We start from the raw sequence: 25,376 nt of genomic DNA on the forward strand, positions 1-25,376 counted from the left end.
TTTTTTTTTTAAATCATAAATGAATGTTGGATTTTGTCAAATGCTTTTTCTGCATCTAATGATATGATATAAGGTTTTTTTAAATGCCAGTTTTATTTTTTCATACTATAATACATAATTTTTTTTTAACATTTTATTATTTTTATTTTCTCTCTCCCCTCTCCCTTCTGGTAACCATTAGTTTATTGTCCATGTCCATGAGTCTCTATGATCATAAGATTTTATCCTTCATTTTGTCTATGTGGTGTATCATGTTAATTGATTTGTGGATACTGAACCAGCCTTGTATCTTGGCAATAAATCCCACTTCATCGTGGTGTATGATCTTTTTAATATATTGCTAAATTTGATTTGCTAATATTTTGTTGAGGATTTTTTGCATCTATGTTCAACAGGAATACTGGCCTACAATTTTCCTTTTGTTGTAGTGTGTGTCTGATTTTGATATCAGAGTAATGCTGGCCTCCTAAAATGAGCTTGGGAGCATTCCCTCTTCTTCAAAATTTTTTGAAATAGTTTCAGAAGGATAGGTATTAATTCTTCCTTGAGTGTTTAGTAGAATTCACCTGTGAAGCCATCTGGTCCTGGGCTTTTGTTTGTTGGGAGTTTTTAAATTACTGATTTGATTTTGTTAGAGGTTCTGTTCAGATTTCCTGTTTCTTACTGATTCAGCCTTGGAAGATTGTATGTTTCTAGCAATTATCTATGTCTTCCAAGTTGTCCAATTTGTTGGCATATAATTGTTTGCAATATTTCCTTAGAATCTTTTGTATTTCTGTGGTGGCGGTTGTCGCTTCCCTTTTATTTCTGATTTTATTTGGGCACTTTCTTTTTCTTGATGAGTCTGGCCAAAGGTTTGTTTTGTTTATCTTTTCAAATAAACAGCTCTTGATTTCATCGATCTTTTCTATTGTTTTTAGACAATATTTTATTTATTTCCACTCCGATCTTTATTATTTCTTTCCTTCTATTTACTTTGCGTTTTGTTCTTTTTCTAGTTCCTTTAGGTATAAGGTTAGATTATTTATTTGAGATTCTTCTTGTTTCTTGAGGAAGGCCTGTATCGCTATAAATTTTCCTCTTAGAAATGCTTTGGCTATGTCCCATAGATTTTGGGTCATTGTGTTTTCATTTTCATTTGCCTTAAGGTATCTTAATTTCTTCCTTGATCTCACTGTTAACCCATTCATTATTTGGTAGCATGTTATTTAGCCTTCATGTGTTTTTGTGTTTTCCAGTTTTTGTCTTGTAGTTGATTTCTAGTTTCATACTACTGTGATCAGAGAAGATGGTTGATGTAATTTCAGTCTTCTTAAATTTATCGAGACTTGTTTTGTGGCCTAATATGTGGTTTATCCTGGGAAATGTTCCATGTGCACTTGAAAAGAATGTATATGCTGATGCTTTTGGGTGAAATGTCCTAAAAATGTCAATTAAGTCCATCTGGTCTAATGTATCATTTAAGGTCACTGTTTCTTTATTGATTTTCTGTCTGGATGAGCTATGCATTGATGTCAATGGGGTGTAAAAGTCCCTTACTATTACTGTATTACCGTTAATCTCTCCCTTTATGTCTGTCAGTATTTGCTTTATATGTTTAGGTGCTCCTACGTTGGATGTGTAGATGTTTATGAGAATTATATCCTCTTGTTGGATTGATCCCTTTATCACTATGAAATGCCCTTCTTTGTCTTTTGTTATATCCATTGTTTTAACATCTATTTTGTTTTATAAATATTGCTACCCTAGGTTTTTGTTTGTTTTCATTTGTCTGAAATATCTTTTTCCATCACTTTACTCTCTGGGTATGTCTTTCAATCTGAAGTGGGTCTCTTGTAGGCAGCATATGTATGGGTCTTGTTTTTTTTTTTTTTTTTAATCCATTCAGCTATCTTATGTCTTTTGATTGGAACAGTTAGTCCATTTCCATTTAAAGTAATTATTGATAGGTAACCAGTTATTGCCATTTTATCAGTTGTTTTCTGATTGTTTTTGTAGTTCTTCTCTGTTCCTTTCTTATTCTCTTGCTCTCTCTATAATGATGACTTTCTAATGTTATGTTTGGATTCCTTTCTCTGTATTTCTTGTATATTTCTTGTAAGTTTTTGGTTTGTGGTTACCATGTGCTTCCTATATACCAACCTATGTTTACAGCTTCTATTTTAAGTTTATGGTCACTTAAGTTTGAACACATTCTAAAATCACTACAATTTGTATTCACCCTTTCCATGTTTATGTTTTTGTCATCATTTTTTACTTCTTGTGTGTATCTTTGTGTGTATCCCTTAATTTATTGTTGTAATTACACATGAGCTTCTTATTTTTGCTTTTTAAACTTTGCACTGGCTTTATAGTTGGTTGATCCACTGGTTTTACTAAGTGTTTGCCTTTGTCAGTGAGAATTTTTTTCTTTTCTATATTTTCTTATTCATATTTTTGATCTTTTCTACTTAAAAAAGTTCCTTTAACATTTCTTGCAACACTAGTTTAGTGGTGATGAATTCCTTTAGCTTTTTCTTGTCTGGGAAACTATTTCTCCTTTGACTCTAAATGATAGCTTTGTTGGGTAGAGTAATCTTGGTTGCAGTCTTTGCTTTTCATCTCTTTGAATATTTTATGCCACTCCTTTCTGGCCTGCAATGTTTCTGTTGAAAAATTGACTGATAGTCTTATGGGAGATCCTTTTAACATAACTGCTTTTCCCTTGTTACATTTAAGATTCTCTTTGTCTTTAACCTTTGGCATTTTAATTACGATGTGTCTTGGCATGGGTCTCTTTGGGCTCATATTGTTTGGGACTCTCTATGCTTCCTGGACTTGCATGTCTATTTCCTTTGCCAGGTTAGAAAAGTTTTCAGTCATTATTTCTTCAAATAGGTTCTTAATTCCTTGCTCTCTCTCTTCTCCTTTTGTTACCTCTGTGATATGAACGTTGGTGCACTGAGGTTCTCCCAGAAGTCCCTTAAATTATCCTCCTTTTCTTTTTTCTTTTTGCTTTTCTGATTGTTTTTTTTCCCTTGCCACTTTGTCTTTTAGATCGCTGGTTCAGTCCTCTGCTTCATCTAATTTGATGTAGATTCCCTTTAACGTATTCTTCCTTTTAGACTGGTTCTTTTTTATGGTTTCTCTTTGTTGAGGTTCTCACTGAATTCATCTATTCCTCCGGTAATTTCAGTGAGCAACTTTATAACCAGTGTTTTTAGCTCTGTACCTGGTAGATTGTTTGTCTCCATTTTATTTAGTTCTTTATCTGGAGTTTCATCTTGTTCTTTCATTTGGGACATGTTTCTCTGTCTCCTCATTTTTGCTGTCTCCCTGTGTTTGTTTCTATGTATTAGGTAGACCTGCTCTGTCTCCCCATCTTGGCAGAGGGGCCTTTTGTTAGTATGTGTCCTAGGAGGCCCAGTGGTGCAGTCTCCCTGTCACCTTAGCCAGGTGCTCCTGGAGTGTACCTTGTGTGGGTAGTGTGTGCCTTCCTGTTGCAGTTGAGCCTTGATTGCTGTTGGCAAGTCAGTGGGTGGGATTGACTTTCAGGCTGACTGGCTGTGAGGGCTGGCAGTGACTGCAGCGAACAGTTGTTTTGTCAGGATTGACATATGGAGCAGGAGTTGCTTTATCAGGGCTCTGGTGCCAGCTGAGTCCGCCCTTGGGGTGTGTCATTTGTGGAGCCGGTTAAGTGGTGCTCTGGTGTGGTCTGAAGATGGCCGCGGGGTGTGTTGGTTCTGGAGCTTCTTGGGAGGGGCTCTTGTGCAGATCAAGGTCAGCTGCCATTTGTGCTCAGCTTGGGGCTGCCTGGTGGGAGCTACAAAATGATCTGCAATTGGATGCTGCTTCTGCTGGGCTTGGAGGCACTTTGGAGAGGCTATACTGTGAACTGAGGCTCGCTACCACTTGTACTGGATTTACTGAATATAGCACTTTGTCGAAGCTACGCTCTAAGCCAACATTGTCCGCAGCTTTTGTCGGGCTTGAGGCCACCCGATAAGAGTTTCAATGCAAGGTGAGACCAGTTGCCGCTTGCGTTGGGCCGAGGCAGGCAACTTGTATGCTATAAGTGGCTTGGGCCAGGCGTGTGAGTTGGGTGGGGCATAGTCTCAGGGAATCACCAGGGTGGGATGACCGGTGTTAGCCAGATTTTGCACCTGTCTGTGCCTGCCAGCTGAGTGGGGAGAGCGCTCAACAAAGGATCAATGGCACCTGTCAGCACTTCCGTTTCTAGAGAGAACTGCCCTGACCCCTGCCCTCCCAGCCCTTGCCCTGAAGCCAGTCAACTCAATTCCTCCCCATATGTCCTTGGCGCTTTTTGAGCAGCCACCCCTGCACTGAAGCTCAGAGTGAGTGAGTTTGTGAGCGAGCAAGTCTGTGTGTGGCCCTTCCAGAAGAACGCCTGGGACTCTAGCAGCCCTTCATCTTACTCAGATAAAATCCGCGCTGCTTTTCACAACCAGATGCTATAGGGACTCCTCTTCCCAGCACTGGTACCCCGGTTGGGGAGCCTGGTATGGGGCTGGGAACCTCACTCCTTGTGGGGAACTCCATAGCCAAGATATCCCTCCTGATTCTTAATTACCATACCATGGGGGTGGGACCTGCCTGTTTTGTGTCTCTACCCCTTGTACCAGTCTCGACATGGCTGCTGCTTTATATCCTTACTTATAGAACTTCTGTTCAGGTGGTCTTCAGGTAGTTTTCAATAACTGTTCTATAATTTAGTTGCAATTTTGATGTGGTTGTGGGTGGAGGTGAGCACAGCATTTACCTACTCTGCCATCTTGACTGGAAGTAACTATCATTTAGTTACTTCCAGATTGTGGGACTGGTCCTTCCATGGGCCACCAAAGGCCACCATGCTATCAAAATAAAGGTTCTCTCTTGAGTGGCAAGAAGGAAAGCAGAGGGTATGAATGTGGTGGCTGCAGATGAGTTCTGTGCCCCCGTTCCTTTCTCTGCCCCACCTTTCCTGCACCAGCCCGGCAGATGCTTAGACCTCTCCCCGGAGGCCCCGCATGTCCTGGTTGGTTGTCCTCTCCTTCCCACAGGCAATGCTGGCTCTCTGGCATTCCATACCACAGGCCCAGACCATGGGGTGGAAGAGCCTAGGTTGGCAGGAGAGCAAGGGGAGATGGTGCAGAGAACCACCAGTGTGCAGAGCACGTGTTGACTGGCCTCACCTCCATGTCCTCTCAGCTACATTTCTGCAGCATGCCCCGCTTTCTCAGATCACAGATAGTAATGTGTGGCGAACATCGACTTCTAACTTCCCAACAACATCCCTTAACTGACTGAGAATCAATCAGAGATACATTAGAAAAGAAAGGCAGCATTCAGTGGTGGTCCCCACACTTCCCTCGGATTTCTGCTTGGCATTTTCTCAGCCCATTTGAGATCTCTCCCAATTACTTTGAGGCCTGAATCCAAGAGCAGAGGTCTGAGGGCTAGAGAGTCTGGAGTCCTCCTATATAATCCTTGTCCAAGTCACTCAAACTTCTGTGAGTCTGTCTTGTGTAACCATCCAATGTATGTAATAAATAAACTCCTTGTTTACTTTATGAATCAAGGTAAATGGATGAATAATTTTATTCACCCATCAGTGTAACCATCTGCTCTCCAGGCACTTACTGAGTACTCACTCCATGTCAGGCACTGTGCTAGAAATACAGAAAATGAGTGGCAAAGAGAAGGAGTCTTCCCTCAGCCTCAGCAGGCTGCCTGCCCACACGGGGATTTGTCTGGTTGAGTCTTTCATTCTGAAAGATGTGAAGCACTATATGTGGGGAGCAGATACTATTATTTTGCTTTGTAGAAGGAATTTTCACTCCTTTCTCAAGTAAGTGCTAAGAACCTCTAAAAGAGATGGTGGTTAGAGATACTGCTGAATCCGTTCATGTTAGTTATACATTTTTAGCACAGTTCATAATTTGGTATGAATGCTCCCATTCCTTTCCTTGGCACAGCCCTGAGCAGCCCTGCCCTGATTCCCAGCCTGTCTTTATGGGGCTTCTGTGGGGTTTGGGCACAAAGAAGGGTTTGAGTGGCTACATGTGTTGAGTTTATAATAGAACAATGAGGAAAGGAAGAAACACCAGCCTTCTGGTCTGAAGATCTAGGCTGAGCAACTCCTGGCTAGTGCCGTCCACACAGTGCCTTCAACAGGCAAAAAGGTAAGTGCATTGAGTTTGGTGGTTCCTCAATAAGTTAAACACAGAATTACTACATGACCCAGTAATTCCACTCCCGGTATATACCCCAAAGAATTAAAAACAGAACAAAAACTCGTACAGAAATATTTATAGCAGCATTATTTGCAATAAACAAAATGCAAATGTCTATCAACTAATGAAGGGACAGACAAAATGTGGCATACCCATTCAATGAAATATGATTCAGCCATAAAAAGGAATAAAGCACTGCTACATGGATAAACCTTAAAACATTATGCTACATTAAAGAGACCAGACACAAAAAGGCATATTGTATAATTCTGCTGACATGAAATGTAAGCATAGGCAAATCTATAGAGACAGAAAACAGATCAGTGAAGTGAGGGCATGGCAGGACTGCTTAAAGTTGTATGGGGTTTTCTTCTGCGGTGATGAAAATATTCTGGAACTAGCCAGTGGCGATGGTTGCACAACATTGTGAATACAGTAAACTTGGTGAATAATAAATTTTATGTGTATTTTACCACAATAATTTTAAAAAGTGGATTATCTAATGGAAAAATGAGAACTTGCCCTCAAACCATGTTTTCTTTCCCCATTCCAAGTTCAACCAAAATGGTTTTAAGACCAGCAAGGGATTTCTTGTGCCTATTCTGGAGACAGAGTGTAGCAGGGCTCAATTGGGAGATGGCATGTGGACACTCCAGGGTAGTCAAGTGACATCTCTTGCTGGAGCTTCGTACACTGGCAATCTTTAATAGCGCCAGAGCACCTTCCTTAAAGAGAGCGGATTTTACAGATGGAGGTAGTATATCTCCCTCTGAGGGTGCGCCAAGCCAAATGACAGCTGCTGATGGAGGCTGGCTACAGGGGGAGGGGATTTTCTTTCCGATCTTGTGTTACAGGATTTAATGGCTCAACAAACTGTGGAATTTGGGGACTTTCATCTTGTTTCATCTGTTCCAAGCCATCACTGCAGGCAAATGGCCTCTATCAAGTTACCTTCTTTCATTTTTCATTTAGACTCCTGTCCTCTGCTCATTAGAGAAATCCATGGGTAAATGCAAGACTTGATCAATGTGAGTCCGTGTGCCAGAAGTGCATTTATAGGTCCTGCAGAAAATGGGGTAACACAGGTCTCCAGAAGCTGAATCAGCCCAGAAAGTTTCCCCTCTGGTGCAGACACCTGGTCAGCTGGGATTAGGAGACTCCCACCCAATGGCCTGCCCAATGCAGAGTAGGACTTGAGGGAGTGAGTGAGCCACTTTCTCCTCTCGATGGTATTCCCTACTGGAGTCGTAGTGATCCTGGGTGTAATACATGCTCTTTAAAGGGAACAGGACGGAAGTGAGGTGAAGTGCGGTACCTCTGTGACTATATTCTCTGGGGATGTGGCAAGGAGTTCCTGAGAACGAGAGGCTAATGCAATGTTCTCATGTGTTTGGTCACAGGATGTGGTGGGAGGAAGCTCGCCTTGTGCCAAGAGCAGGTAGGTAGTAAATAGATGCTTTTCAAAGTGATCATAAATGAAGTTAGGTGTTTCACGATAAACCCTGGAGTCATAGAGACAGGCCGTTCTTCATCTGGGTGCCGCCTGGCAGCAAATGCGTGCGTTCTGACTTCTGACTTTCACTGAACACAGTGGCTACTGACGGGGCATCTGGAGCTCACGCCTGCAGTTGTTCACTGTGCGTGTCACTTCCTTCAAGAAGCAAATCCCTCTGCTCATGTCAAACCACAGAGGGCAGGCCTTTCAAAATCCTGCTTTAGGTAATGCTACTTCTGTTTTTGTCAGGGTCAAATGGATATTTTTACTTTGGTCATTTCTAAAGCAAGTCTCAGAGTTCAGCACGCATGCAATCCTGAGAGTGGAGGTATTGTATCTCCTGGTCTATTGAGTCCTTTTTGGGTTTGCAGTTGGTGAAGGATGGTGGGGGGGGGGCGGGCAGTGACATCATTTTTATTTAGAAAATAAAACTCTCATCACTAAAGGCTTGCGTCAGGCAGCTTGTCCCGAGGCCCAGTGCAGCCTGGCACCTGCCTCCAGCACATCACTGAACTGGCCTGGCTCCCACATCCCGTGGGCAGAATCCCCACGTACCCTGAGTGTGGTCCTGACGCAGCTCCCGGCCCCTCTCAGCCATGCTGCCCTTCCCCCACTGCTCTCTTCTCACTGACCTCCATCACCCACTTCTCCCCAGCCTGTTTCCCTTCTCAAGGCAGCTATATACCGAGCACTTATAATGGGCTCGGCCACATCCAGATAAAGAACACAAATGAGTAGGACACAGACCCTGAGCGCAAGCAAGGCACTCTCATTCTCAACAGGGAGTTGGGCAAATGTTCATGCCCTGTGATACACGCAGGATGCAGAGAGGAGGGCCACCTAAGCTTGGTGGCTGGGATGAGCTTCCAGAAGGGGTGACATCCAGACTGGCACCTCAAAGTAGGAATCCTGCAGGAGCATTTTTTTCCCCTCACTTCTTAAAATACTGTTTTATCTTTAGTCTTTTTTATATTATACATTATCCCATAGTCGTGTCACCCATGCCTGTGCTTTCAATTACCCAGTCAGCATCCCTATCTTAGCATGAGGTCCAAGCACATATTTTTAGCCACCCACTAGACAAATCCCTTGACTGTTCCACAGACAGCTGAGTCTTCATGTGTCCAACACTGAGCTCATCCTCTTGGCCCCTGCCCTAAACTGTATCCTTCCTCCGGTCAGGCCTGTCTCAGTGAGAGGTGGCATCGTCTAGCCAGTCAACAAAGCAAATAAGCCAGGATCAGCCTGAACCCCTCCTCTCCCTCCACTGCCCATACTGAGTCACCGCATTCTATTCATTTCACTTTCTCGGTCTCTCTCCACTGCCACTGCCCAGAACCTCAGCCCTTTTCTCTGGTTACTGATGTAGCCTCCTAAGTGACTCCTCTGCCTTCAGTTTGCCCCATACCCTGTTTCAAATGCGTCCTCCACATTGTCATCAGAGAGATCTCTTAAAGGCACAAAAAGATCCTGTCACTCCCCTGTTAAAATCCCTTCAGTCATTCCCCAGAGCTTTTGAGAACCTCCCGCCCCCCACTCCCACCTCCAGGCTGAGCTGGGTGTTCATCTCTGTCTCCTGTTTTCTCGCAGCTCTGAGCATGCAATGGTGCGTTGGTTCCAACAGCATGATCAGAGCCGACGAGCTTCCCTGATGGCTTATGGGTCTCCAGAAACGTGTACAGAATTCTACAGAAAGAATATTTAAAATGAAATTGGAGGCTGAAAGAAAGAAAGGATAATCTCTAGGTGTCAACAAGGAGGAGGGGCTGTGAGGCCAGTGTGGGAGGGAAGGTCCAGCAGAGGCCAAGCCCACGTACATCTGGCTTGAGCAGGACTCACGCCCTGGCCACATGCAAGGGGGCTGGACTGAGGTCTGGTATTAGGCTGGACCCTCGTAGGCTACCCGGGAAAAGGTCTAGGAAAAGGCTAACAGAAGAAGTCTGCTGTCCAGCCAGGCAAGGTGGCACAGAACCACTGTGTGGGAAGACAAACAGTATTTTAGTAAAAAACGGAAATCTCAAGCTTTTCTCTCTCTTGACTATTTGAAAAGCAAACCCACTGCGGATCACTAAAGGCAAAGAGCAAACCTTAAGAACATCAAGAGAGAGAAGACATTACTTGCAAAGGAAGAGTGGGCCTTCTCATCAATTGTGAGAAAATAATGAAAACACAGACTCTTAAAAGGGTTTAAAGAAAATAACCATCAACCTAGAATTCTATATGCAATCAATCTTCTGAGTGTGAGGCCCAAGCAAAGCATTTCTCAGACAATACGGGCTCAAGAGTTAGGCAACCTCAGCTCTCAGGTAAAGCATTTCTGAGGGACACGTGATCAGTGAAGATGCTGAATCCGGAGAAAAAGATCAGTACGTGAGATGTGTCGGGAGTAAGTACACAGGCACACAAGTCAATCAAAATAAGCACTCACTGTACAAAAACAAGAAAAACGACTAGCTCTTGGGCTTTGAATAATTTTGAACTAAAATCTCACGTAACAACAACATGAAAGAAGGGGTAGTGTTTCGGGGAAGCATTCAAAGGTCCCTGTCTCCTCTGGGACGGGGGTAGGGAGACTTAAGAACTTTAGGCTTAAGCACAAGTGTGAAGGAAACTCATGGTAAATGAGAACGAGAATGCTAATGTATAACTTTCAAAGAAGTAGAAGGAAGGAGGAAAAGAAAATCTACATCATCTAACGGAAGATAGAAAAGGGGAACAAAAAGCAAAGAAGAAACACGGGAACAATAAAACAAACCAATGTGGATGTGTAACTGGGTGTGTGAGCCCCTGTTAAAAGGGATTTCTTGGATTTAATTTAGAAATGCAGCTATGTGCTATTTTTAAGAGACCCACCTAAATCATCATGACGAAGAAAAGTTAGAAATAAAGGAATGGAGCACAACATACAAGGCAAATGTTAACCACAAGAAAGCTGGCAAAAAGCGTCGCTGGAGAAAGAGCTCATGAGATAATTGTTTTCTTTATCAAAGAGGAATTCACCAAGAAGATACTCTCCAGAAAATAAAAATTAAGTCGTTTGTGTGAAATTGTGTGAAATTTGCAAAGCTACAGTCGACTCTCCACCCATCCGAGCTTTCACTTTCCGCAGTTTCAATTGCCCACGGTTAATCATTATCTGAAAATATTAAGTGAAAAATTCCAGAAATAATTCACAAGTGTTAAACTGTGCACTGTTCTGAAGTCTCATGCCATCCCACTCTGTCCTGCCTGGGATGTGAACCATCTCTTTGTCTAGAGTATCTTCTGTATATGCTACCTGCCTGTTAGTCACTTAGTAGCTGTCTCAGTTATCAGATCGGTTATCAGCGAGAGAGACCACATTCATATAACTTTTGTTAAAGTATATCGTTATAATTCTATTTTATTATGTTATTATTGTTAATCTCTTACTGTGCCTAATTTACAAATTAAACTTTATCACAGGTATGTACATATAGGAAACAACATGGTATATATACATTGGTTTTGGTACTATCTATGGCTTTAGGCATCCACTGGGGGTCTTGGACTGTATCCTTCGTGGATAGAATGGGACTCTGTATAATGCCATGCCCACAATCACAGTAAACAATCAATATACTTTCCTAAAAAACATAGAGGTCAGGAGACAATATTAAGAGAGATTTAAACCCAATTAATAAGCTATGTGTATGTGCATATTCACTATGCTCAACAATTAAAGAATACACATTATTTTAAAGTACACATGGAACAGGTATTAGATCATAAAAGGAAGTTGAATAAATACTTGAGAATTAGCATCAGACAAACTATCTGACCATAATGCAATAAAAATAGAAATCTAAAGAATATAAAACAATAGCAAAAAAGCATACGGGCTTACTAAATGCTTTACAAATATCAATTTATGAAATCTTCATGACAGCATGAGGTAAGTTCCATTTTCAGAAGAGGAAATGAAGCCCAAGGAGAGTAAGTACCTGCCAAGGTCACACAGGAGAACCAGGATTTGAACCCAGGTGACCGGGCCAGAGTCCAAGGCTTAGGCTCTGTCTATCCTGCCACTAAAATAGTCATTAGAATGTAATTGTTAGCTGTTTTCCCTATTTACTATGTGCTTCTGAGCAAAGAAGAGAGCTGAGCATTTTTCTTCCCCTATGAAGAGCTCCTAGTGTAGTATCTGATAGAAAACAGGAGTTCCATAAATGTCTACGGAAAGAATGAAAACTCACTTTGAAATAAGACACCAACCAGAAGACCTGAGGCCAGCATCCAGCATCTTCAAAGTGAGGTTGTTGAGAAGCGAGTTGCAACCATCAGTGAGCTTGGGTTGGACCCAAAAGTCGTCAGTTGGGATGTGTGTGTCCTGGTACCTTGCTCTGTGCCAGGGTCTGTTTATGTGGACAGTGTGATTCAGGTGTATTAAGAGGAATCAGGGATGCTCACTATTCAAAGAACACTTTTTTGGGAGCTGGAGAGTCATTTCACTTTACCTTGCTTTGTAAATCCAAACTTTCACATCTGCGGTGCTCCCTTCCCATTACTATCGACGTTCTCAGGGAAATTATGAGGTCGGGTGATAAACATTTGGACTGATGGATTGTGGAAACATAGGCAAGGTTAGAGAGGTTCCAGGAATTACGTCGATGAACATGTCATTTTTTTTGAGGTTGAATAAGATGAGCAGACACTGGCTCTATGTCAGTTTCTCAATAATATCCTAAGTGATGTGGACAGATATTTCTGATGATCACTTATCTGTTTGCTGGCTATGGCTGGTGCTATTTAGCAGCATGCCTTGTGTAGGTGTAAAGGGGTCTCGGATTGGGGGAGAGGAGGGTGAAAATCATCAGCCATCTGTGGAGAACCTACTATGGATGAGGCGCTGTATTAAACATCTTACGTGCATCATCTCATTTAATCCTTTCCTAAACATTGTTATGAGGCACTGTCATTATGCCCATGCAATAGATGAAGACACAGAAGCTTAGAAAGATCAAGTAGTTCTTCACAGCTGGAAACCGGTGAGGCCAGGATCTGGGCCCAGGGTGCCTGTCTCTTGAGTGATGGGTTGAACCCCCATTCCTCAGTCCCCACACTGAGTTGCCCTTCTAGTCGCTGTAATGATGCTAATGGTTTAGGCATTTGGACCCACAGCCATGACCCCCCTACTATACACCCACTTTTACCACTTGTTTATTTCTCTTCCTGGCCATTTACTTCTTTCACTCCTTGGCCAGGAGAAGACACTGATGTTTCCAGGCATGGTTGATTCCAGGCTGTCAAAGAATGGGGTGCTCTCCTGGCGCTTGGAGAATTTGTGCATTTTTTTTGACTATTCCCTGGTGCACATCGGTACCTTAACTTTCCAGTTAAAGTCCCTGAGGAGGGCCACCACTCTCTCCCAAACACACCTGAACCCTGAACTCCAGCCCCGGGCCTGCCATGCCCTGCACATGCTGTAAATTTCACTTTTAGGTCAAGCTTTCAAGTCCTCCTCATCCTCCGGGGGGCAGTTTGCTGTGTCCTGTCTATAGGGTTTTGGAGATCCCTGTGTGCTGGGGAGGCCCAGGTAGCTTCAGGGAGAGAGGACAATCAGAGCTTGAGGGACATTGTCGAAGGACACCAGCTAAGCTGGGTGAGCCTACGGGGCTCAGTGTGAGCCTGTTCTACAGGAACTCAGCACGCTGCCCCATGGCTCCGTCTTCCTCCATGTCTGTGGGGAGCAGTATGAGGAAGAGACATCAGGTCACGATGTGGATCAGGGTGCTGAGAGCCTAGTTTATTTGGATGATGTGGCTGCATATCAAAGCCACGGGGTACACAGCCCAAGAGGTTGCACCCTCACAGAGGGCAGACAGAGAAGTCCCTCCCGTCTGCGCACTCTTTAGACCTTTAATGGTGCCTAACATCACACTTTATATAGCAGCTGTTTGTTGATAAGTTGGCCTCCCTCCCCTGACTGTGAGTTTCTTGAGGACAGAGACTGTTTTATTCTTTATCTTGCAACCCAGAGCCATAGACGCAGCTATTAGATATAGAACGTGTTTCAAGACAATGGAAGAACTCCTGAATTCATGGCAAAACTTTTTCTTAGTTCCCATCTCTGTTCAAAAAATGCCATCCTAAAAACCCCGAACCCAATGGAAATCTGAATTATGCATTCTTTTGATGGTCTTCTTTTTAGTATATATGTCTCCACTGTGTTTATGTGCAGCTCTCAGCCAGCTTAAATGTTCAATTCTTGGCCGACCAGGACTGGGATCCTGTTAGTGCCTTTGTAGAGTGACCGATGGCCACACACAAATATAAGCTCGAATGCTTCTTGGTAATAATGGTGAGTCGAATAGGTAAATATAGAATGGTGTTCCTGACAAACCACTAAAAACCATCTGTTCAAAGGAAGATGTGGGTCCTGCTGCATGTTCAATCTAATCTTATTTAGCACCTTCATTAATGATGTGAATAGAAAATAAACACCAATGTTCACAGATGGTGCTAACTTTGGAGGTGCTGTTAGCAGAAGTGTCAAGAGAGGAGAAGTATAAACGTAAGCAGGAAACAGTAAAGATGTGTTTAAAAAAAAAAAAAAGGTTCGACACAGCAAAGGGGGAAAAAAAAAATCTCTCAAACGGATATTTTTGGATGAAATAAAACCCTGAAGACATTAGAGCATAAAGCACTGAGATGAAATGTTGAAGGGAGAGAAAGAGAAAGAGGAAAGGCGAGGTGTGAGGAGAAAGGGGGAGGGAGGGAAGGTTTCAGATGGCTGTCAGAGGACCTGAAAGCCCCAGAGCTCAGTGCCCTCTTTGTTAAGAGATGATGGGACACAGCCTGGGCACCCTCCTGAGAAGCAGCCAGATCCCAGGCCTGTGACACCGTCCTATTCACAACTGCTGTCCCATTTGTTTTGTGGTAAAGTTTGGTTCGGTTTGGTGGTGTTTTATTTTTTTATTTTATTGCTTCTGGTTTTTTTTTTGTTCTTTCCTCATATTTGAGGGAGCTGTGGGTATGGTTTTATTCTTTTAATTTTGGTTTTAAAAGGTTTCATTATCCCTGGCATAAAGCATTAATTTGGACATTTTGGGAGGGACAGAAGAATGCACACTTTCAAAAGTCCATATTCCAAATATATAAAGCAAAATGGAATATTCTCGGCACCTGGGTCTCTGATGTTGGAGGGGAAACAAATCAGAGACCAAGCGGCAGTCACGAGGCCTCTCAGACAAGGGGAGGCCGTGCCCTGGCCCACCTTGCCAGGAGAGGGCTGATGATACACAATGAGTAGGAACCTTCTGGTTGACAGAAACAGAACCAGGAGTCTCTCTGGGACAGATGACAAGCAAGGAGTTTAGGCTTAACTTTGCAGGCAGTTGGAACCTTAAGGATTCCTGAGTAGAGAAGACAGTTGTTCAGTGGTCTTACCACTATCTGAAATGACTTGTTTGATTCTTGGCTTGTTTACTGTCTGTCTTCCCATGGCTCCTGCCTCCTCCCCAAAGTTAAGCTCCATGGGAGGGGGACCCTGTACATACTGCTGTGTCTAAAAGAGTGTCTGGCATATAGTAGGTGCTTAATAAAAGAGCAAATACATGAAATTGATAGGAAGCGGGTGATGTGAAAGATAGATGGATGGGGGTACTTTAAGGCAGGAAGACCAGTTAGGAAACTGTAAATCAAGGAAGAGAGCGCTGTGGAAGGCAAAGGCCGGTCAAGTTTAAGGGCTGATTCTGAATAAGAACTTGATGATTGACTGTACGTAGATGGTACCAGGGAGAGTCTACCATGTCCCTAGGTTTTTAGCTTGGGGGATGGAGAAAGAGAGAATGAGTTTGGTTTTGGACCATGTTGAGTCTGACTTTCTCTGGAAAATGATCCAGAGATTTTCTCTACATTATGTGGACTCAGGGGTTCACAACTCATTGCTCTTCTATTACGTGATCCACTCAATCACATATCGAAATTATTTCACAAAACTTATTTGGTGAGCAAATCCTATTATAAAATCAGTATTTACAATATGCCTGTGGTTCTGTGCTCTATTAAGCCAATGAGGCTGGAATTTGAAACTTTAGTGTTAAAATGGCAAGTATAGCACCTGCCTGCACAACTGTGCCTTCGGCAACCTGGCTGCCACTCACTTACCCAAACTCCCTAACATTTCTACATTTAAGCGGCATTCCTAGGAGTGATAGTGCAATTTATATAGGAAAAAGAGAAAGGTCTAATCCTTGCTTCACAAATAGAAAGTCCAATTCTCTAAAACTGTGGTGACCTAAAAGAATTTGGAAACATTGTTGATCAATGTTCAACAATAATCAGCAAATTATGGTTTACTGAATGGTTAGTTCAAGTCCCTGTTTAGGGGCTGTTAGCCCATCAAACAGCTTGCTGAGCCTGGGAAAAGTGATTTCTCTCGGATACTAACCAGTCTTTCAGAACTTTGGCTGTAACACTCCCAGGAGTCAGACACCCCGGCTGGCAGCAATAGCAGGGAAGAGATGGGGACCGGGGAGTGGGGGGACTTCCAGGTTCTATATATTTCTAGGAATGCTGCTTAATCAAGGGCAGAAACGATGGGGCATGGTGGTGAGAACCAGCTAGTCTAAGTTTCGAGTCTAGTATGGCTCTGGGCGATTAGTTAACCCTTTTAAGCTCCATTCCCTTAACTGGGATAATTCGGAGCAGTAATACTCTCTCTTCCCAAGAGTTTAGGTGAGAGTTAAAGTAGATATACACACAGTGGCTAGTGCAGTGCCTGGCACCAAGTAAGTGCCCCATTAATGTTTGTTAATTGAGTAAAGTACTTTAATAAAGGAGGTCCTTATGTTTGGAATGTTGGTTAAACAAATGATAGAAGAACTGAAAAGACCCGTGCCCCTGTGTCTGAAGGCCCCTTTGCTCGACTGCAGATATTCCCCTTAAGAAACAACTCTCTACCCGGAGCCATGTTGGCGAAAGGGCTGGTCAATTCCAGAAGGCAGTTTAACTTGTTCTTGGGTATTTTAAAATCCCATTTAAACTTACAAAGGATGCTGCTTTCTTCTTTGGGGCTGATGACACAATTTTTTTAATACATTTTCCACCCCACTCTCATTAAACCTTGCTGCCCATCCACGCAGCTGTGAGCCATGGCAAAGAATATTTGATTAGGTAGCAAATAACTGGGGATTTTTGTTCTGAGGGGAATTCAAAGAGGTCAAAACAGAAGCAACTATCTCATAAACCAACCTCAGAACACTGAGACGAAAAACAAATTGCCCACTTTCTACCACCTGTTTGAGAACAGAAGGGTTTGCACTGAGTTATGTCAGCTAAAAAATGTACCCTCGTCTCACTGTGGTGCAGAAGCCTTTACCACACGAATACTTTTTGATGGAAAATCTACCCCCTACTCCAGTACACCCTTTCATGCTGGTAATAACGGAGGAAAAGAGGCCTTTCTATCAGTATGTTCTGCACACTTCTTAGCAGCTCTGCTTTTTCTATTCTGCATTTGCTATTTTAAGCGAGTACATAATGCATCAATTTTCAGACTCTTACTCAATGCCATTGCTACAGAAGCGAGAACTCAGTAATCTTGTCAGGCAGCGCAGAACAATATTCCAACAGACGAAACATTCCATGCAGCCTTATTTCCCTTTTCCTGGGATGGGGCATCTATTTCTAGTTCTATAATGAGAGAGGAACCAGTGGCGGTAGCCCAGTCCTTCTTGCTCAGGAATCCCACATCACAGAAACTACTCACCATGCTGCTGCTGCTGCTGCTGGACACATCAAAGGCCCTGTGGGGGGCTCGAGACCATTCGAGTGCTCTCTTATTTTTTCAGTTCCCAGAAATGGGCTGTTTGGATTCGGGCTGGAGTTTGCTGGCTAGAAATGAGAGTGTGGGTTCTCTCAGGCCACACTTGTATTTTTCCTGCCTGCCACGAAGAGTTCCTATTCTCTCCATGATCACTAATTTGATTTAAGAGCCCAAGAAAAACCTTTATTTCCCTCCCCACCTAGTCTCCTAAGAGATTTTGATGTGAATTGTCCCCATGTGGCTTCATGCCAAATTTGCCTTGACCTTGAGGGCAGACACACTTCTAGTAGAATGTCAATTGCATCTGATATCTTGTGGGCAATTTTGGCAGATTTCCCTGCTGAGTGTGTTTACAGCTTTAGTGGCTTCTAATACAGGCCTTATTTACTGCCTGCAGGGTTACCTGGAAGAGAGAGCAGAACAATCTGCAGATACCCCTATTGGCTCGTAAATGGGTTAGTCACACTGTTCGAAGACTTACTCTTTATACCTGGCTGGTATAAATGGAGTGGGCCACTTCCGCCAACCCCTCCAGTTTCTGCTCATTTTATCTCATATCAATTAAAAATGGGACAACAAATTAGATTGAGCGAGTGCATAAGTGATTCTACTGAAAAGTGAATAATTCCATAACAACTCTACACCACTGCTTTTTTTCTAAAGAACTAATTCATAGCATCAAATGATCCAGCCATCCCGATGGGGACCTCGAATTACTGGCTCAACTTCATTAGCATGAAAACAATCAAACCAAATACACTCTCCCTCTGGGGCTGGAAGTCAGACACCCTGAGTAATATTTAGGTCACTGCTGCCCAGGCAAGTCTGAAAAATGGTTCGTGCCCTGATTAGACAGTTACATATTTGTTTTAAATGACTGTTATAGGAGAGGACCCGAGGATTTTTAAGGCAAAGAGAGAAGTTCTATGAGTAGTACCGAAACAATCTGAAGTGGGCTGAAGCACACGACCCCTTTGTCTGGTTTAAAATATATTAGCATCAGCTTTACAGCCGAAATCCAATCTCCGGGTTTGGTGAGTTTGTGTCCCTATGTCCTCTTGTCTCCATTTCTGGGAGCCCATAGAGCAATGATTCTCAACCTTGATTGTCCATCAGAATTCTCAGAGAAGCATCTGAAAAACAGTGGCCCAACAGTGGTCAGGCCCCACTTCTAGAGATTCTAGATTTTGATTCAGCTGGTCATTGTGCGGGCTCCTGGACACCAGTGTTTTAAAGCCCCAGGTGGTTTCCTGAGCACACTGCCACAGAGCATCAAGGCATCACCTTCCCCAGGAATGACTGGAAGAAGAGCTGGCCCTGCTTTGCCTCAGATAAGTGCTCCAATCAGCTGCTTGGGAAGTGGCTTGGCAAATGACAGGGTTCCCCATATGTCCAATCGATTAATCAAACTTTCTATTAAGATGAACTGTAAGAGCCCCTGGAAGGTCACTTAGCTCAGAGGAGGCCTGTGGAGATGGGCACCCCTCCTGACACCCTTGCTCACCCTTCGGACACCCTTCTGTCAGCACCCTCTTTCTTGTCTATTTCTCCTCGTCTCTTTATTCAACAGATATATACTGAGACCTGACCATGTGCTGGCCCTTGAAGATATAGTGGCGTATAAGAGAGGTCTTGCTCCTGCCCTCACGGGACTTAAAGTCTGCTGTGAAAACTTAGTAAACATGAATTACTCAACACTGTTCATCCATAATCCTGTGAAGAGCTCTGAAGGTAAAAAGTACAGAACGCTGCGAAATCACACGGTGGGGGACCGGACCTAGTCTTTTATTCCTACTCTTGGGGGGAATCGGGGAACATTTTCTTGAGCAAGTGATATTAACTTTTAATATCACATTTTATTTTTATAAGTGAACAATAAATGTACATAGTATAATATTCACAGGTACCAAGGTATGTATAGGGAAAGTACACTCTCCTTCCATTCAATCCTCTGGCACTCATCCTGTCTTACAAGCAACCACAGTTCAACCTTCTTTAAGGCAGACTTTTCATTTCTGATGTAGGAATGCTAGCGATGGGACCGTGGTTTGTGATGGAAGACGACACTGGAGGGCCATTGGCTCACGGCTGTGACAAGGGTGGTCCAAGGTTTCTGGCTGTTAATCAGTGTTTCATCATTTAAATATTAGGTGTGACCTTCTGAACATGGAAGAGGTTCATTCTAAACAGACTGTTAAACCAAATGCTCAACCGTGTATTGGACATCATTGGTGTCTAGAAAATGTTTATTTTAAAAATCTACTTAGACCACGGTGTACCTTTTTTTTTTCTTTTTTCTTTTTTAATGCCTACAGCACCTGGTCTTCCTAGGTGGTCTCCCATCCAAGTACTAACCAGGCCCGACCCTGCTTAGCTTTTTCGAGATCAGACAAGATCAATCACGTTCAGGGTGGCGTAGTTGTAGACTCATGGTGTACCTTTTTTACAGACACTCTAACAGAGAGGCACAAATCTTTTTCTTTTTCCAAATAGAGCATCAGCTAGAATATGAGCCAATCTGACATTTTAATCCAGTGCCATTAGAGCTGCTATGTTGCCCCAGGACAAAGCCGGATAACAAGGACTGTGAGTTGGGGCTCATTACTGTGGCCCCAGCACCCTCATTACCCTCATTACCAACAGCAGCACGTTTCGCTTAGGTAGCAACAGGACAGCCCCAATCAAAGGAGTTCAAGCCCTGGAAGCACCGCGAACTCTGACCTGGGAACTGCGGCCCCGTCCAGATGAGGAACCCCGGGAGGCGATGAGTTGTCTGAGCCCGGATGAGGTCAGTGAGTTTCCCGGACTTATAGCTCCATGTCGTTCTAGGGGAGCAGCAGTGTGCAAGGTGACCACAGCAGGCCCCAGCCAGAGAGACAGCGAGTTAAGGGGCAGACACCAGGTGAGGGAAGAACAGTTCCCGTTCTTTTAATCCTCTTTAAAAGACTGGTTTCAAGTTAGGCATTAAGGTCCCCAACAATAACAAGTAGGCGGGGCCTCTCTCATGCTGGCAGGTGGGAGGAATCCTCGCCCCAGCCTGGGGCCATCCAGCCAGCCTGGGTTCTGGGTACCTCCAGGGGTCCACAACCTCCAAGGGCTTGGGAAGGGCTGCTGCTCTGGGAACAAGGAAGGTGGGGCAACAAAGGAAAGGAAGGAGAGGGGAGGGGGAGGGAGAACCAGGGGAGGGGGAGGGAGAACCAGGGGAGCGAGCGAGACAAAGAAAATCTGTACCAGCCTAGGGTGGGCTGTGGCGGGGGAGGCGGCGCCTGGGCAGAGGCTGCCGCTTTTAGCTCCACCGCTCCCGTGGTCGCCATGGCAACGCGGGCATTAGTGATTCCATCTGACATTAAAATGCCGCCGCCGGCCCGGAGCGGGGGTGCTGCGGACGGTAGGGTGGAAAATGTGTGCTCAAACACACGCACGCCCACCGAGGGGGCCGGGCAAGGCTGGCTCGGTTTAGATCGTATTTTTATGCATCACTTATAGTGCCCTTACTCTCAATCCGCCCTCCCTCCTTCCGGCTGTTTTTGTTTGTTTGTCTTTCTAGAGAAGGTGATGATTTGGGGCTTAGATCATCTGTTGGCATATTGATGAGCCCACGGGGTTGCTGAAAGGGAACGGCGATTTAGATTTGGGTCAGCTGAAGGTATATGATTGGTTTAAGACAAAAACATTAAGAAATGGAATACTTAGGGGGAATACCAGGCTTCTTTCTTTTTTTCTTTTTCCTTTTTCTTTTTTTTAAACCAGGGATATATATTACCCAGAAATAGTTAAACGGAAAAGGAGGAGAAAGGGTACCCCTGCAGACATGTGAAACAGGATTAGTGAGAACCGTGAAGACTGAGGCCTACGGGAACCACTCTGTAGCAGTTTGCCCCACGTGACAACTTTCCTGCTCAGATTCCTGCTCCAGAAAAAGAAAATCAATCTGCGCAGGTTTTTTTTTTTTGCATTTTTTTGGACTTGAAGTCCAACCCCATGGTATTATCTCTCAAACTATTTCAGCATAAACAGGGAAAAGCTCATGAAACTGTACTCTTTGAGGGTGGACTGCTGAGCCCATGATGGGACTCACCTCACACTAGGTGAGGGGAATGACCTGGCCACTGCACAAGTGAAGTCTGCAGAGAAGACTTCCCAAGGTTGGTCCTCTGAGTGCAGCAGGGACTGATCCCAGAAACATCCTGTTAGCACAGATGCCTTGCTGTGAAGTCAAGCAAAATCCAAGGGGTGTGGTTGGGAAGTTTTTGAAAACTTTACGAATAACAAAATGTGGGCAGGAACATATGCCTTTTTTTGTCCCACAGGTGAAGTCTCCTCTTTTATGACACATTTCGCCTGGGTCTGGAGCATCATACTTCATAAGATAATAAAGAGACATGTTGATGAATAATAGGTGTGTGACAGGGTGATGTGGGCTGGCAGGAGCCGGCTCCCACCTGCTCTGCTCTCAGCTGCCTTTGAGAGCTGTGGAATTCCCAAGACTCAGAGGGCACCACACCTGGCTGGAGTACCATTTCCTGACCAGTAGAATTGGGTCTATTTGTCTAGACAGGCCTGTGTCCATTTTTAGGGTCCTAAGTGCTCTGTGATGATCTTGTAAGCCACTCTGATCTGACAGGGTGGGGAAGAAAGGATTCTTTTCAGCCAGGCCTTGCCACCACCAGTGACAGAAAAACTATGAATAAAAATAATAGATGCCAACTGCTATTATTCCTGCATCCCAGAATTCTAACTGTCCCATGTGCAAAGATGACTGGCAAAATTCATCCTCCATACAGGTGGAATGTCAAGGGGAAGAGAATGAACAGGGGATGGAAGGACTACCAATGCTAAGAATATGGGCCAGGCAAGTGGCCCCCTTTGTTCGGCAAAGTGTAAAGACAACACACCGTCTTTCAAAAGAAAAGATCAAACTTCAATTCTGGACTGGAACTGAGTTCTGCTTTTAAGTAGGGAAACATCTAAAACATTCTGGCTAGAAGCCTATTTCCGAAAGACCTCTCCCTTAGGGACAGATGGCTGGTACCTCCCTCTAGAATTACTACATCCTGACAGTCAAGTTCTTCTAAACCATGACAACCAACCTACTCCTTAGAAACATACCTAAAATAGGGACGAGAAGGCCCAACATGCATGTCATTTCTGTAGTCTAAAATGAGTGTTTCGATAGCGAACATTAAAGCAGTCTTCCGTTAGAGGCCGATTTCGTGTGATAAAGGCCCACAAATTCCCACACAATCATGAACGAACTGAAAAGAACTCTGAGGGATTTTCAATGCCTCATATAAGTTGCTCCTATGTTTAGTAGGCAGAATTTTAAGTGATATTTGAATATAGATACCAGCCAAATTAATGGCCAGTAATTTGCAAGGATTTGGGAAAACATTAATTTGCTGAGTGAGATATAGGCCATGGAACCGTAACCGGCCAACCTGGACTAAATAAATCTCAAATTCCTTGAGACACTCCAAATATTCATGTCTAATAAAATGTACGTATCCTCTAGGAGCAAATTATGTTCTGCAGTTAAAGGAAAAATTAACTAGAAATGATAATGGCATCAAATTCTCTTCACGGGGTCTCAGGTCTTACCCCATTCGCCATTCTGACACCCATCTTACCGCTGCCAGTCTGATACTGTCTCCTGATCATGAGCGTGGGGCCCCTGAACTCAGGGCTAGAAAGCCTTTATCCCGAACCAAAACTACCTGAATTTCTTGCGGGCCTTTTTAATTTTTAGATGTTGACTTAAGACGAGTTAAAGCATTATAGTGCTTGGAGGGGATACTTGGAAGGTGAGACACACTGTTTTCCAGACAGCAAAGCCCTGGGGGACTGGGATACAGAGCCAGGAAGATGTGATGCTAAGATGGGGAGGTTAGAAGGGGGATGGGGTGACGGCACAAAGGGGTGGCCGTATGAAGCTAAGGGCTAATATGAGGACACTAATGACAGGGAGACCAAGGAAATATCGGCAGGGATAGAGAGGCCGCAAAAAGTCGACTGGCTTACGCTACGCTTTTGAGGAGGGCCGGCTCTACCGGTGCATCCACTGAGCAACATCACACTGCTTGTCCATCTCCTCACTATCCTTGTGTTCCTCAGACCTCTAAGGCAAAAGTGCACCCTCACACCACTTCCCTGACTGCCTAGCGCATATAAGAAGAATGACTAGAGACGCAGAGGAGGAAGGGTCCGAGGACCTGCTAGTGGCAGGAGGAGAAGGAAGAGAAAGAGATGGGAGGACAAGAGGGGAGAGAGAAAAGAAAAAGGCGGGTATTCAGCTCAGGGGTGGGCCTTCGTTACAATCCTACAGATGAGGAACCAGGCTCGAAGAGGTTGTGAATTGTGTAAGATCACTTGGTTAGTGGCAGAAGTGAAACTGTCATCTAGACCTCAGATTTCCGATTCAGTGTTCATTCATCTAGTTTATGAGAGGAAAGGGAAGAAGTACCAAATACTACCAATAACGAAAGAGCAAAATGCAAATGAAAAACAGAAAAACTCTTCACAGGAAATGCAGAAGACTCTAAAATTCAGTTCAATTAGTCTTTGTGACAAAACAATGAACCTAAGACACTGTAGCACCAAGAGTGCCACTTCTGGAGTGAGACTAGTTGGAGCAAATCCTGACTTCTCCACAGACGATCAGTGTGTGCTAGGGCAGATTTCTAAACCCCTCCAAGCCTCAGTTTCCTCAGTCACGAAATGTGGATAACAATAGTATCACCCTCATAAAGATTTTGTGAAGATCAGAAAATCAAAATCCATGGCAAAGAGCTTTGTCAGCTTAGTGTCTGGAGCATATGTGCTTAATAAGCATTTATTATTATTATGATTACTACAGAACAACTATAACCGGGGATAAATTAGTTTATTCTTACTAGAAAAATGCAGTAAAAAATACCTGTTGATGCTTTTCTAAGTATGAAAAAGCATGTCTATTTACACTGGGGCGAAATGAGTAGATATATATCTTTTTGAATTTCCTACAATAAAAAAAGCATTCTTTTGCTTTTATCTTTGGTAGAGCATGTTTCCTTCTGATGCTAACTTACTTTTTCCTCTATTGGTGAGAAAGTCCCAGGTCTCAGTTTCACTACTAAAAAAAGAGTTGCTTCTTAGCAGAGCATCACAAACTCTCTCTACACTGAGGGGCTCAGGCCTATGATAGAAATAATGAAGAAGTTACTTATTTCTACACTTAGGAAATCGACTTGGCTTGGTATTATAGCTGAGATTAGGAATTCTCAGTCTGAAAGAGTCCAGGTGCCAACATGCTTTTTACGCCATCTGTAAAAATGGGTACCGTGAGGTTCAATCAATTAGTACGAACAAACGGGGAACTGAAGACTCCTGGTGTTATTCCTTCTGCCCCTCAGGCAATATTCATCTGACCACTGATCCAGTGGCCCAAAGACAAACCTCCCCTCTCTCTCCTCCTTCCCCATGTGCATTTCTGTGGCTATCTCATTTAGGGACCTGACTCCTGAAGAGTTTTACATTCCTGGATATTTTTAGCCTCATTTACTTCAACTGTTCAAATGCAGTCACCACATGGCAGGCAGCTGAGGGAAGCAGCTGCTGAGGTTTGATTTCTAGTCAGTATTACTTGACATTTCTTGTCAGGTGATTTCTAAAATTCCTTGTATTTTTTTTCAGTCGATCTCGAAAACTTTTTTGCCCCCCTGGAGTCTAAGGTGTAACATCAGAGCTGTGCATCTGAAAATGTGCTCCAGGTTAGGGATGAATCCAGAATCCTGCTACAAAGGAAGATTTATTTCGACTTTCAGGACCCAAATTTCTCAGCCCCCAAATTGTCAGAGACAGTGCGGTGGGCTCTGGTCCTGACAGCCTTCTTAAGTCCCTCCCCACA

The 25,376-nt window shown here is 43.7% G+C and overlaps 1 protein-coding gene and 1 pseudogene across 3 annotated transcripts in view; both read right to left on the reverse strand.

Annotated features, from left to right (window-relative positions):
* Positions 1-25,376, reverse strand: part of MYO1D (myosin ID) — a 298,677-nt gene that overhangs the window by 7,655 nt on the left and 265,646 nt on the right. The gene's annotated exons all lie outside the window — the stretch shown is intronic.
* LOC111739483 lies at positions 19,801-19,921 on the reverse strand (annotated as a pseudogene).

The sequence above is a fragment of the Pteropus vampyrus genome, unplaced genomic scaffold (genome assembly GCF_000151845.1).
Source record: "Pteropus vampyrus isolate Shadow unplaced genomic scaffold, Pvam_2.0 Scaffold50, whole genome shotgun sequence".
Lineage (NCBI taxonomy): Eukaryota > Metazoa > Chordata > Mammalia > Chiroptera > Pteropodidae > Pteropus > Pteropus vampyrus.